General features: G+C 37.8%; 1 protein-coding gene across 4 annotated transcripts in view; it reads left to right on the top strand.

Moving 5' to 3' along the window:
* Positions 1-6281: 6281 nt before the first annotated feature.
* The window catches only part of LOC137801073 (forkhead box protein J3-like), a 48296-nt gene continuing 41703 nt past the window's right edge, over positions 6282-12874 (top strand). For 3 of the 4 annotated variants that reach the window (XM_068598479.1, XM_068598476.1, XM_068598477.1), the window contains exon 1: positions 6282-6553. The gene's annotated coding sequence lies outside the window, so the exon portion shown is untranslated. Of the gene's footprint in view, positions 6554-6795; positions 6927-12874 lie in introns of those variants that run through there. The other variant, XM_068598478.1, reaches the window with a different exon arrangement.

Genomic DNA, 12874 nt, shown 5'->3' with positions numbered 1-12874 from the left:
CTCTGTCAATAGGCCGAGCACCGCTTTTGATGTTTGGCTAGCTAGTCAGTATACATACTTATATTTCTCTCTACATACTTATATACATTTCATATACACTGCACATACTTTACATTTTGCACTTTCATGATTTATTTGCAAATTGAATTTAAATTGAATATGATTTTCTTGTCTGACGTGTTGTATATATTGACTATTTTTAAAACCCATTATTTTTGTGTCTTCCATGTAATTTTGCTTTCTGCTGCCACAAACCGATTTCTCCTGAATAAATTATCTATCTATCTATCTATCTATCTATCTATCTATCTATCTATCTATCTATCTATCTATCTATCTATCTATCTATCTATCTATCTATCTATCTATCTATCCATTCATCTATTTATCTATCTTTCCATCTATCATGTTGGTATTTGCCATGTTTCAAAAACCTATGTTGCTGAGTGCATCATATTTTATTAAAATAAAGGAAAATGTGATCATCAAAAGTAGGCATGCAGCTTTATTTTAATTAATTCCATGTGAGTTCCCGTCTGTTCCAAAAGGATTCTCTCTGGAACCCTGTTGAGAAAACAGAGCCGACCGAACCTGTTCCATTAACAGCCATTTATAGGACACAAACGTCAAAACAGGAGCAAATTATTGAAGCAAACATGCAGAAGCAAACTTATTGTTTTTGCATCCTTTCGGATAATTGCTTCGGCAGATGCGGCTGTTGCGCATGCGCAGTACGCGCCTCTTTCTCGTGACGAGCTGGGCGTATTCTCGCGAGGCTGCGTCATGCTTCCTCTTCATCCAGTATGATACATACAAATGAAAAGTACTTTATTAATCCCCAAGGATAATTTTTTTTGCCGTAGTAGCAGCATCCCACACTTACAGACATCAATGAAATAAACTAAACTAAACCCACAAAATAAAATAATTAAAAAATAAAATAAACTAAATAAGAATATATATATATATATATATATATATATATATATATATATATATATATATATATATATATATATATATATATATATATATAAATTAAATTAAATGTAAACAGAGTGCAAATGTGCAAAATATGTAAAATATATGTAACATATACTCATATATACATGAGTGCAAGATATATATGTGTACAGTGAGAATTAGTCCACGGATGTGGCCTGGGGAGATTTATTTAACAGTCGTATTGCTGTGGGAAGGAATGATTTTCTGTAGTATAATTACATAAAGAATACACAAAATACATAAAGAATACACAATATACATAAAGAAATGACTTAAGTAGTTAATTTGTCTACTTGAGGCATTTACTCATTCAGAAGTCACGGAAAGCCTAAAGCCTTTAGTAAATTTGTCTTGATAACGTGTTGCACCCTTCAGGTTCCTTCTTGAGACGTTGCATATCCGTTTTGGGGGCGGTACCTCACGCATGCCTTGCCCACCAACACATGCAACGTCTGAGAGTCAACAGGATCAAACCGGGCAGATCCAGTCGTGCTGCCTAATTAACACAACGTAATGGTAAGACGTCGAATCAGACACATTCCTCCTGATTAACGCCACGTAGTCAACAAGCTACAGACGGGGTTCTGTCGTAAAGTCAACCTCCTGTCCTATAATTACAACATATACATAAACCTTAACATTGAATGTGTTTCCTAAACATAAAAAAACATGTTTTACGTGTATCATGACAAAATACGGTGCATGCATACTTGACCCACACAAGAACATAAAATATGAGTCGCATTATTAAGCTATATAATATAAACATGTTTGGATGTAGTCAACTCAGAAGATTCAGTTTCTTTTACAATTTTGTCGAGACAGTTTAAACCTTGTTGCATTTGGCAAGGAGGCTGTTCACAGTTTACAGTGTTCACACAAAATACAGATACTGTTAAAGCTGATTCTGATTCTGAGGTACGTGCAGATTAAAATAACCACATTTAACTATTTTGTCCAACTACGGCAACACATTCATTTTGAGCCTGGGGTGTCCTCTGGTGGTGGATTACAAATTACAACCTTTTAGATTACTATAGATACTTGTATGTTTGGATTTTCTTAGACTTTCAAAGAAATGAGAGAAAATTAATTAACATACATGGGTTTTAGAGTTACAAGTTTACAATCTCTATCAGACAAAAACAGGTTTTACAACGATGCAACATTATTCAGCATAGTGCAACTATACACATTGTAAGCGCTAGTGCTTATTAGCGGTATGGCCATATAAGAAAGGCTGAACACTTAACAGTCAGATAAGATATGGGAAAGATGTGTCAGCCATGTTGGGTATAGTGGCAGAGGGAGTCTGTACATAATCTTGCAAAACCTTATTCATTGGCTATTTTTATATTTTTGACATGATGCTGTGTAGGAAATATTGTGTACTCACCAGCCCAAAAATATAATAAAAATAAAAATAATATAATACGGTGCTGATAATATAGGAATAGGTGTTTTCAGTTACAACAACAACATTTAGTTACAACAATAACAGTACACAATATTTTTGAGAGTATCAGTTAATGATTGTATCACATTAATGTTTTGATCATAACATGTACATTTTTTCTATCTTGAGCAAAAAGCTAGTTGTATAAGCCTCTTATGCAATATCAATAGCGTATAAAGGTTTTTGGCTGCATGTAAAAACGTGCTAATTAGAGACTGCAGGCTGTTTAATGTACACAACGTTTACATGTACAAGCAAGCCACACCCCTTAAAACTCACACTTAGTTTCAAAAATATTTGCCAAAGCTTTTTTTTTCTTTTTTGAATAAAAAAGCTGTTATTTTGCAACTAAGAACCTACTGTGTGGGATAAAAGTTATTACCCATCAAATCTTCCCTTTTTTCAGTTTGTGACATGAAATTATAAATAACACACAACAGCTTGTAGATGTAGATCAGGGTAACATTCATGCTATATTTGCTGACTATCATATAGTCTAATTTGTCATAACATGGGGAGTCTATGCTTCATAAACAGCTAAACAAGGATTAGCATTACAGCTACTATAGCATATATGTTCATGCTAATTATGACCATGTAGAAAAGAAAGTCTGAACATTCACAATAGTCGTAACAACAATTCATGTTCAAACATCTCCCAAGACAAACCATGAAATTTGAAATCCCTCTGGCTAGCTGACTACTGGTTTGGCCGGCTAACGTGTACTTATCTCTCCTCCAAGGGCCGAACTGAAACTCCAGCGTGAACCTTAAGCTGAGGGGTTGTAAAGGCATTTTCAGTTTAAGGATTGCATTCCGCCAAACTTCCAGAAATACTTTGGGTCCAAGACCTCAACTTTTTTTTGGTTTAGATTGTTAACATAGCAACTACTGCTAGCATAAAGCCAATCTTTGAACCACACCTGGTGAACAACTCAAACCACTTAAACAGGTGGTCAGTGACCAAAAGAGCCTTATTGATCACATGATGGTGAAATTCCACTTAAGTTCCCAATGTGGAAACAGTATGGCTTGTAAACACTCCCTGATGTTGTACAGTAATGCAGTGTTGTACAGTAGCCTACTGCAGTGTATGCTTATGCTGAATTGCTAATCCACACGACGATTCAAAGGATGTGCATATTACAAGAGATTGCTTTATCTTGGTAAAGACGACGTGGTCAAACTGCCGTTTCCACTTGGATTTTGAATCTGAAAGTATCTTCCAGCTCTAGAGTTATTCTAGTCTGTATGTGTAAATGTAATGTGGTTTAATTTAATTGTAGATCCAAAAGCTGCACGTAATGCTCGGTGGGCATCTCTCTATGCACCTCAAGGCCGCAGCCACAGAGCATGATTAGCAGACAAGCTTTTTCCTTGTGATAGAAATCAATGTTATTTCTATCACGGGGAAAAAGCGAGTTGTATAAGCCTCTTATGCAATATCAATAGCATGTAAAAGTGATTGGTTGCATGTAAAACTGTGGTTATGAGAGACTGAAGGCTGTTTAATGTACACAACATGTACATGTGCAATTAAGCCCCAGCCCTTAAAACTCACAATAGTTTCACAAATATTTCCAATCCAATTTAAAAAAAATAAGATGTTCTTTTGCAACTAGAACTTACTGTGTGAGATAAAATATATTACCCATCAAATATTCTCTTTTTTCAGTGAATGGCATAAACTTAGAAATAACAGATGATCATAGCCTAATTTATCATGAAATGGGAACTCTATGCTTCATAAACAGCCAAACTAGGATTAGCATTACAGTTACTATAGCATATATGTTTATGCTGATTTACATTTACTCAGGATTACTAAGCCTGCCTTAACATTTCATCTTCCCACCAGACAAAAACAATGGATTTATTGCTTTTTTGAAAATCCTGTAACAAAAATGTACCATTGCAAGCACCTCCAACATCCAGAAGAGTGCAGCACTTAGTTGTTTCTGAGCCAGCACTGATAAAGTAAAACAGGATCACGTGACCAAGTTCGCAGACATAAGCACATAATTGGCTGACTAATAGTAGTGGTGTTAAATGACAGGGGAAGACATTACAGGAATGTTGATCAGAAATGTAATTGTAGTTGTTTTGATAGATGAACACTGGTGTTTGCATAAAACTTAAAGATCACATTCAGACATTAAAAAAAAAAAAACATTCCAAAAAAAGTTAAATTACTTTAATAAAACATTTACAAAATGCTTTCAACTCCTTCTCCCTCATTAAAAAAGCCACAATACCTATTTTCATTTGTTGGGGGAAAAAAAGGGGGTTTTACTCCCCTGTATGTCACCCCGGAGGGTTCAGGTATCACAATATGTGTGTCAATGACATGCTGCACCACCAATGGTGGTTTCTTAACCAGTTGTAATCATAGTTGCTATGAAGTCTGATTTAAGGTAAACACAAATCTCCCCCCTTTTAGCAGATATATGTGAAAACAGCCCTGCAGCAGTCCACCAGTGATCATGTGTCATTCTCCATATTGAAGGTCAAACATCAAAGTGAAGTATAGCAATACGCAAAACTGCTATTATTTGCAAGTCAGGCAGAATATTACCTATTTTTAATTTCCTAATTTTGTCAGATTTGAACCAGTATTAATCAGTCTTTAATACATTTATTTTTGCACTTCTCAACCAAAAGGCAGTTCAGAGTGCTTCTCACTTGACATAAAATGGAATTTTTTACAACTATGTCTGGACACTGAATTGTTTTATTGAGTGAATTATTTCACCTATCCTCTCAGGCTGATGGTGGGATTATAGAGTTAGCTGTATGCTAGCGCCACAGCAAACAGCTATGGAGCTAAGAGTTAGGGGGGTTTGTACACTTGCATAGCAAATTGTAATCTGAAGCCTGTCTCCATAGATTGAAACCTGAAACTACAAATGCATATATATCTACTGAGCATAGCCAACATGTTGTAGGGTGAGATGAGAAGCTGTAGCAGATAAAGCTTTTGTTCATATTTAGTTTTGACGCACGTATATATTTGGTGGTTGAAAATTGTATTCAATGCTGACCTCTGTGATTTTTAGACACAGATTTCACTCAAAAATATTTGGATCCAATAGTTACACGCAAAGCATGCAACTGATTTACAGCAACAGTCGTCTGTGCGTCATGGCTGCATGATTATCAAAACTCACGCTCATCTTTTAGCATTATATGTCTTCAGGGTTTCAAATCCATATTTTAATATACAATGTTGCATGTATTCAACAAATTACCAGCATGCACCATAAGACCCACTTTATTTATAATATTATAACAGAACAGTATAATAGTATACACAGACATAAATAATGGCCCCTCCAGTATAATATAGGCGCCACTATCTTTGCACTTTTTGCAGTGTGTACATTGAATGTGCATTCCCTCTGTACAATAACTCTGGATATCACACACTGTTTCAAAAAATGTTTCACCCTTATAGCAAAACAGTCAAAATGACTTTCGTGCTCTCATAATTTGTCATACTTCCAATGATTATAACGATTAGAGTGCATCAGATGATGGCGATGACTTAAAACATAAAGTGGTATTAAATAATGGCATGATGTTGTTATTATTAAGTTATTATCTGTAAGGCTTATATACTATCCATGGGTGATGTCAGTGTGTGTGCGTGTGTCTATGTGTGTCTTGGTAGGATCTCATTAATACTGAATTTGGGAACTAGTTAAATGGATGTGATTTCATTTCCCCCCATTGTGGTGCATGAATTTATCTTCAACGTGCTCCGGCTGGCGTTGGAAGTAGTTCCGGTGGTTCAGCAGCCGAGCGGAGCACACAGACAGAGACCCGGGATCTTCGTGGCTGTTGAGCGCAAACGCGAATTGCGGGTCGAGTCCGCCCGACATGACTGTCGACTGACCACAGCAGCGGTCAGCGTGACGCCCGCAGAGCGCCGTGCGTGCAGCCCGAGTGACAGCGCCTCGGCACCGCTGGAGCTTTTTGTCTTCGAAGGGGGGTTTTCAACTGCAGACGAGACGTCTGGAGCTTCTGAACCCAGAGTACAACAAAAAGAAATTACCCCCAAATTGAGCCGGTTCACGTTCACCTTACACGACGGTGAGTAGTCTGCGCGGAGGAACGTTTTGAATGTCAGTCGGTATGGTTTGTGACACTGTAACGATTTACCGGGCAGCTTCTCGGTGCTTTTACTCCACGGCAGGCAGGGCTCGATGTGACAAGTTCGCTGCCTGTCACGGCGTGCATGCGGAGACCGTGTAGCATTCGTCTGTATCCCGAATGTCCGTCAGACTAAAGTCAACTTATTTGAAGTTAGACAGCGGGGCTGTCGGGTAACGCGGCTGCGAAGGAAGTGGCGTTTAATGAGGAGCAGTTATCCAACACTTTTGAAGTGATACCGATGGAAGCTCGCCTCTCGACAGAGCAGCAGACCAGGCTCCAGGAGACGGTCCCTGCGAGGAGCAACGCACTTGTATGGGCAGGAACATTATTTTCATTTGATTAGCGAATCCACTCCAAAAGTTGAAAGACTCGATGGGTGTAAGGGAAAGTAGTAAGAGAAGACAACTCACTTGATTCACGCCCATTCAACTTTGTTTTACCGCTTACAATATTCTACGTGATGCTTTGTGAATGTAGAGTCGTTTGCAGTATTATGTGTGGTGGATGTATAGTATGTTATTCATAGATTATTATTCCTGCATGCATCATATCGTGTTTTCTGGTTATAAATAATGTAATACAGTATTAGGACTTGAATTGAATTGCCAAGTCAAATTTACACCATTGATAATGATTTTAGTGTTGTGTTGAAAGTTAATTCACAGAATTGACATTAGTGTGTGCTTTATATTGCATTCAGATAGCACAACATGGCTCATCTTTGAGTGCAAATATTTTTTGTGTACTTGGTACAGACTGTAGAAACTGCAATTTGCAATGACTGCCCTTGAGTGCCTGTTTTTTAACAGTGCATGCAGGGCACTTTTTATTTGCCCTTTACCAATATTAAGGGGATTTTATTGACAGTGCAGTTATACTCCCAATAAATGGATTTATTTTCCAAAGGCCGCCTCAAATGGACATGTATAGTCTCTTTCCTTAAAGAGACGACTCCTTCACCTGAACATGAATGGTGACCAGGAGCCATTATCTTTCATCATGCTGCAGTTGGCCAGCCAGCACTATACAAAAATACACAGACAAGGGAACAACGTGTGTGTGTGTGTGTGTGTGTGTGTGTGTGTGTGTGTGTGTGTGTGTGTGTGTGTGTGTTTGTGTGTGTGGTGGCAAACAGACTGAGAAAACGTTTGAGAGAGTACACTGTTCCTGATTTGGATGCGCTTTTAATTCCTATCAAGATGAGAGCTGTCTGAACAGATTTCTCTCATCATTATTTGCTCTGAGATTTACTTGCGCTTGTAAATGGTGTTGATTGAGGGTAATTTGGCTTTTTAATTGCCAAACAGCTGCCACACTCACTGCTGATTGCCATTGTAGACTTTTTCACTAGATCACTCATAGGCTCCTAAATGCCTCATTAAAACGTTATGCAGAATCGCATGAAACGTGAAGAGAAGGAACCCTCGTAATGTTTTGCTGATTTCTGTTTTATCGTCAGAAAGGTCGTTGTTATTATTGTCAATGTCAGCAAATGCACTGCTAAGAAAAGGGTGTATTTGTGAATTTAAAAAATTGAATCAAGGGCTATTCGTGGATAAACTACACACATTTGCATTTCTTTGATCAACATTAACTCCATATGCCAGTGTAACTGTAACCAATGTTAGTTTGGCATAGACGAGCAAGACTCAGAATATTTATTCCATTCTCTGCAGAAGACAATATCACACACACATTTATTTCTTCATGTCTGTTGCACATCTGGATCATCAATGGAAGCATCACTTTGAGGACTTTTTTGTCTTTGTGATGTCTCAAGCAACGCAATAATACTACATTACTTTAACACACAGCTTTGACAATGTGTTCCTTATGTCATACAATTATTAACAAACTGACTCTCTCAATAAGAGTAAAGTTAAAACGTAAAGAAATAGAAAATCCAGTGTAATAAGATGCATGTGGAGTTAATCCACTTAACATAGGCGATGACATAATGACACAAAGAATGTACCTGTAGGAACACACAATCTGTCTTTCATTCTCCAGTTCAGTCACTCGACATCTAGACTTATATTTATGAAATAACAAGGAGATGAACACAAAAATCTCTGTGAGTCCAGTATAAAAAGGCGAACTGGCAGGAATGAGGCTCAGCGAACATTGAAGGTGAAATGGAAGCATCTACAAAAAAAATTACAGCTGTCACAATCATCTACTACAGTATAGTGACATATTAATGATAACAATATGCATTACAACTTGATTAGTGTACAAAACAACAGTAAAATAGCACAAATTACCCATGATGCAAAGCAGCACTGTGAGGGTTGTTACAGGAACGCGGCAGGTACATCTCATTAACAGCATTGTGACTTATTTAGCACAGCAAACATGGGAAATAAAGAGAGCCTACAGGCCGCTCAACCAGATGAAATTCACAGATTCGAAACAGCATATGTAATTATACATAACATTCTCATCAACAAAATCCAATTGGGAACTAATAAGTGAAGGACATTTGATCCCAGTTACACTGGCTGCGATACAAGTAAAAAAAACCTTAATCGTGGCTGTCAATTTTTTGTTGCGTTCCTGCATATTCATTATTACTTGTAATGTATTCTTTATGTGTGACTTCATTCGTAATATTGGGCAGCCAGTTATTCTTCTCAGTGTCGGCCACAAATTTTATATATATATATATATATATATATATATATATATATATATATATATATATATATATATACATATGGTATGTAAACACGCATATACATAAATTCGATCCCAGCATATCCTGATGTCTGTTTTTCTATTGAAAAGTCAGCCGGCTATAGTGTTAGCCTGTATCATTCATTCAGTCTTTAAAAATAATTATGTATACAGGTTAGTAGCTTTGGCGGGCTCTGTGGAAAAAGTTTGTCTGTAAAGAGATTATAGGCTCACCTCTTCATACCGCAGCCATTAAACAAAATCTGTGTCTAACCTTGGGAGCAAGATCTGTTTATTTAAGGTTTTACTAATGCTTGAAAAAAAAACACCCACTCTCTTTGTTGTATGGATTGATGGCTGCAAGCATCTTCGTTTTCTGCTGTCTATCAGGAACACCTTCACCAAAGCAGTCGTTGATAAACTGCCATGCTGGAAGATTTTTTGGCCACAGCTATTAAAAAAGATGAGGAAGAGGCCTCATTTGCTTCACCTCAAAGCCCTCTAATCTTCTTCTCTAATTATCAGGCCACTACAACATTACCAGGTCAACAGGTCATTTTAATTACCTCTGGTCACATCAATAATCAGCTGTTTAAATGATCATTCAGACAAAGTGATGATTGAAATGACCAGATACTAGACGTAATTACGCGACCCCTGCAAGTGAGTGGATATGATACTCTTCATCCCCAATCAGCTGTTCCCTAGTTGTGGATTTACCTACACACTGTACCATAGCAAACTCTTCTATCTGCAGGCTGGGAAGGCGGAAAAAATAAAATTGACAACGCATTACAGCAGACTTACTCTCTTTTTAAGTACCTTGAAGTTCTCTGAGTGCTCCCAGTCAGTGTGATTTTTGTCTTGTCCCCAGTAAAGTACACATAATTTGGATTCAAATGCAGCAAATCCTTTTATCTTGTCAAAATCCTCTTTGATTCGGTTCAGAAAGCGTTGCTGTGATTTGAAAGAGAAAGATGTAAAAGATAAGATGGGGGGTGATCACTTTTAAAGGGCTGTCATTTGGATTGAACTCAGCAGTGGTGCTGCCAGCAACAAGAGTTCAGTGCAAAGCTTCCATTGTTAAACCTCATGTAAAGCCTGTGTCTTACACAAGCTGAGAGTGTTGCTGCACTCTCCTGGTAACGTTTTAATGAGTAGCAATTGTTAGCCAATTTGCATGTAAAACAATGTAATTATAAACAAGCATCAAAAAGCTGTAATACTTCTAAAAAATGTAAATTACTCTCCATTATAAAGCGCAACAAAACCTAAGCCATGCCTCTGAGCCAGGGCCTCTAGGTTTTGGATGCTCGCTTCCATTATTAATGCTATTCACAAGCCAAACTTTTTAGGTTGGGCGCTTTAATCTATTTTTGCTGTAAATTAATGAATTTTTAAAGAGGACTAGTCCTCGCTGAATAAGGCTTGATGTGAAAATGTAGTTTGAGTCGTGGTGATGCAGTGCTATAGCCTCCTTTTACTGTGCAAAGCATGAGTTCACAAACAGCATCCCACCCCTCTCTTGGGACCTTTCGTTGGGGGAGTTTGCCTGAAATGCTGCACTCCTATGTTTTATTTATGACAAAATATGCCTTTTTAACTTTGCCGTTGTCAGAATCTGGAATTGTGATAGCTTTTTCCTTGTCGGCAGCGGTAAGTCTTCAGGGTCGCTAACTCCCTCTACCTTGGCAGATGTTTTCAGGTGTTGTGTTATGTGTGGGCTTAGTGACTTCAATATTTTATTCTATGCTTCGGGGATTCAGTGGAACCTACTGATTTTCTTGCCTTCTTTCAGACCGTGTAAAACTTTTGCTAATCACTAGGCTCAGTTTCATTTGACATACAACTCCATTGCCTTGGGCCAGTGATCAGCAACCATTGATGAAGCTGCTGTTCTGTCACTGATCAATTTGTCGTCCTTTCCCTGAATGAGACCGACTTAAATGTAATTTTTTCTTTTTAAGAATTTGTTTGCCTGACCACTCGCTTTGAGGAGTAAGGTCACAGAACTGGATCTGAGTTTGAAACGGTGCATTACATTGATGCCTCTCCAGGTCTCCTTTGAGAATAAGTAGACAGTATCAAACGATAATTGCTTAACCCAGCTCCATTGAGCGATGAGCAAGCAGCCACCATAAGGGCAGCTGATTTGCCTTGATATCTTATAATTAAACCTTTTCAGGGGTATGTTTTCTGGCACTGAAGCAGAAAGTAATTAAGACGTTCAATACTGCTTTTTGGACCTTTTCCTTCTTCCTTTGAATGGCCCACCCTTCTAGACACGACATCGCTCAGTATGCTTACAGACTTTCTTTTGACACATTAGCCTTACCGTTGCCAAGGCAGTCCTTCCCAGAAACCCCCTCTGCTTTGCGCTCTCCGGGTGGGTATTTTGTCATTACTTCATTTTCCTCTGAAAATATTTTGATGCCTCTTTCTCTTGGCTCCCTCCCCCCTTCTCTAACCCATCCCCCGTCACTCCATTCAAAGTTCTCTATTAAAATGCAGAACTGTAAAGCCTCTCTCAGTCTAAAAGCCTGCTAGCAGCGGGGGACTGTTAGCTGTTAGTGATGCATACAGCTGAGTGAGTGCATCACAGCTACAAAGTCTAATGGGTGAATACATTCAATCACACACAGACCCTCAACTCTTTTAAAGGGACAATGTTCCCAGTCATGAAAGCCCCATCCGCAGTGCAGAGAGTGATGTATTTAAATTCTTTGGAGGAGAAAGATTTCTTGTTCATCAACATCCAAATCCTTGCTCTTCTTTTTTTACTTTTATTAATGCTTGTAATCTCTTCTGGAAGTGCAAAATAATGTATCACAACTTTCAAGTTGCCAAAGAAATTAAAATCTGAGATGCTACATATTCTCCTTCTTCTAATGTTAGCCAAATGACTATCTCTGAAATTGTATGCATCTATGCACATTCATACTACAAGCATTCAAACTATTTAATCAAACACTCCTACTTCTGTATGATCAGCTGCCAGGATATCCCCTCTTCACTCCCTTTATTTTGTCTTCAACTTCAGCTCTTTGAAATCTGCCTGCTTGGTAAAGTTTTTGATGTGTCCTGATCAATAATACGGAGTTGTACCTTGTGGGGATTTGTCCATTACTGTGCTGGAATTGTGTCATTCGAGTTACTCTGTGAGCTCTTAATCATTGTATTACAATTAGTTCTCTACCACACTGCAGCCATGAGAATCACTTTTTAGGGACAATTTTCTAAACTGTCATGAAATTTACTTTAGATTATTCTGTTCAGTTTTGTTTCTCAACATGCAATCAATTACATATCTATGAATGGAAACCTATTTTTCATTAGTAATGATAACGTAATATTAGTAGAGTGTTGAAATTGACACTTGCATTTAATAAAAAAGGAGAATTACCTCAAAGGCACTTGATAAGTATACGTGCAGTATACTGGTAAGTTTGCATGGATGTACCTAGTCCAAACTTTGGGGCTGAAAACAAAATTTCACCTGAAGGAACATCATCAAAGACCAAATTAGATGGGAGGGTTTCCTCTCTCACATAATGCTGTTTCAGAACGCTCAGAGAATCATGA

Source organism: Clinocottus analis, unplaced genomic scaffold (assembly GCF_023055335.1).
Source record: "Clinocottus analis isolate CAN_PGR_092001 unplaced genomic scaffold, fCliAna1.0.p SCAF_4, whole genome shotgun sequence".
Taxonomy (NCBI): Eukaryota; Metazoa; Chordata; class Actinopteri; order Perciformes; family Cottidae; genus Clinocottus; species Clinocottus analis.
Note: the sequence above shows the minus strand (reverse complement) of the source record. Positions and strands in the feature narration are given on the sequence as shown.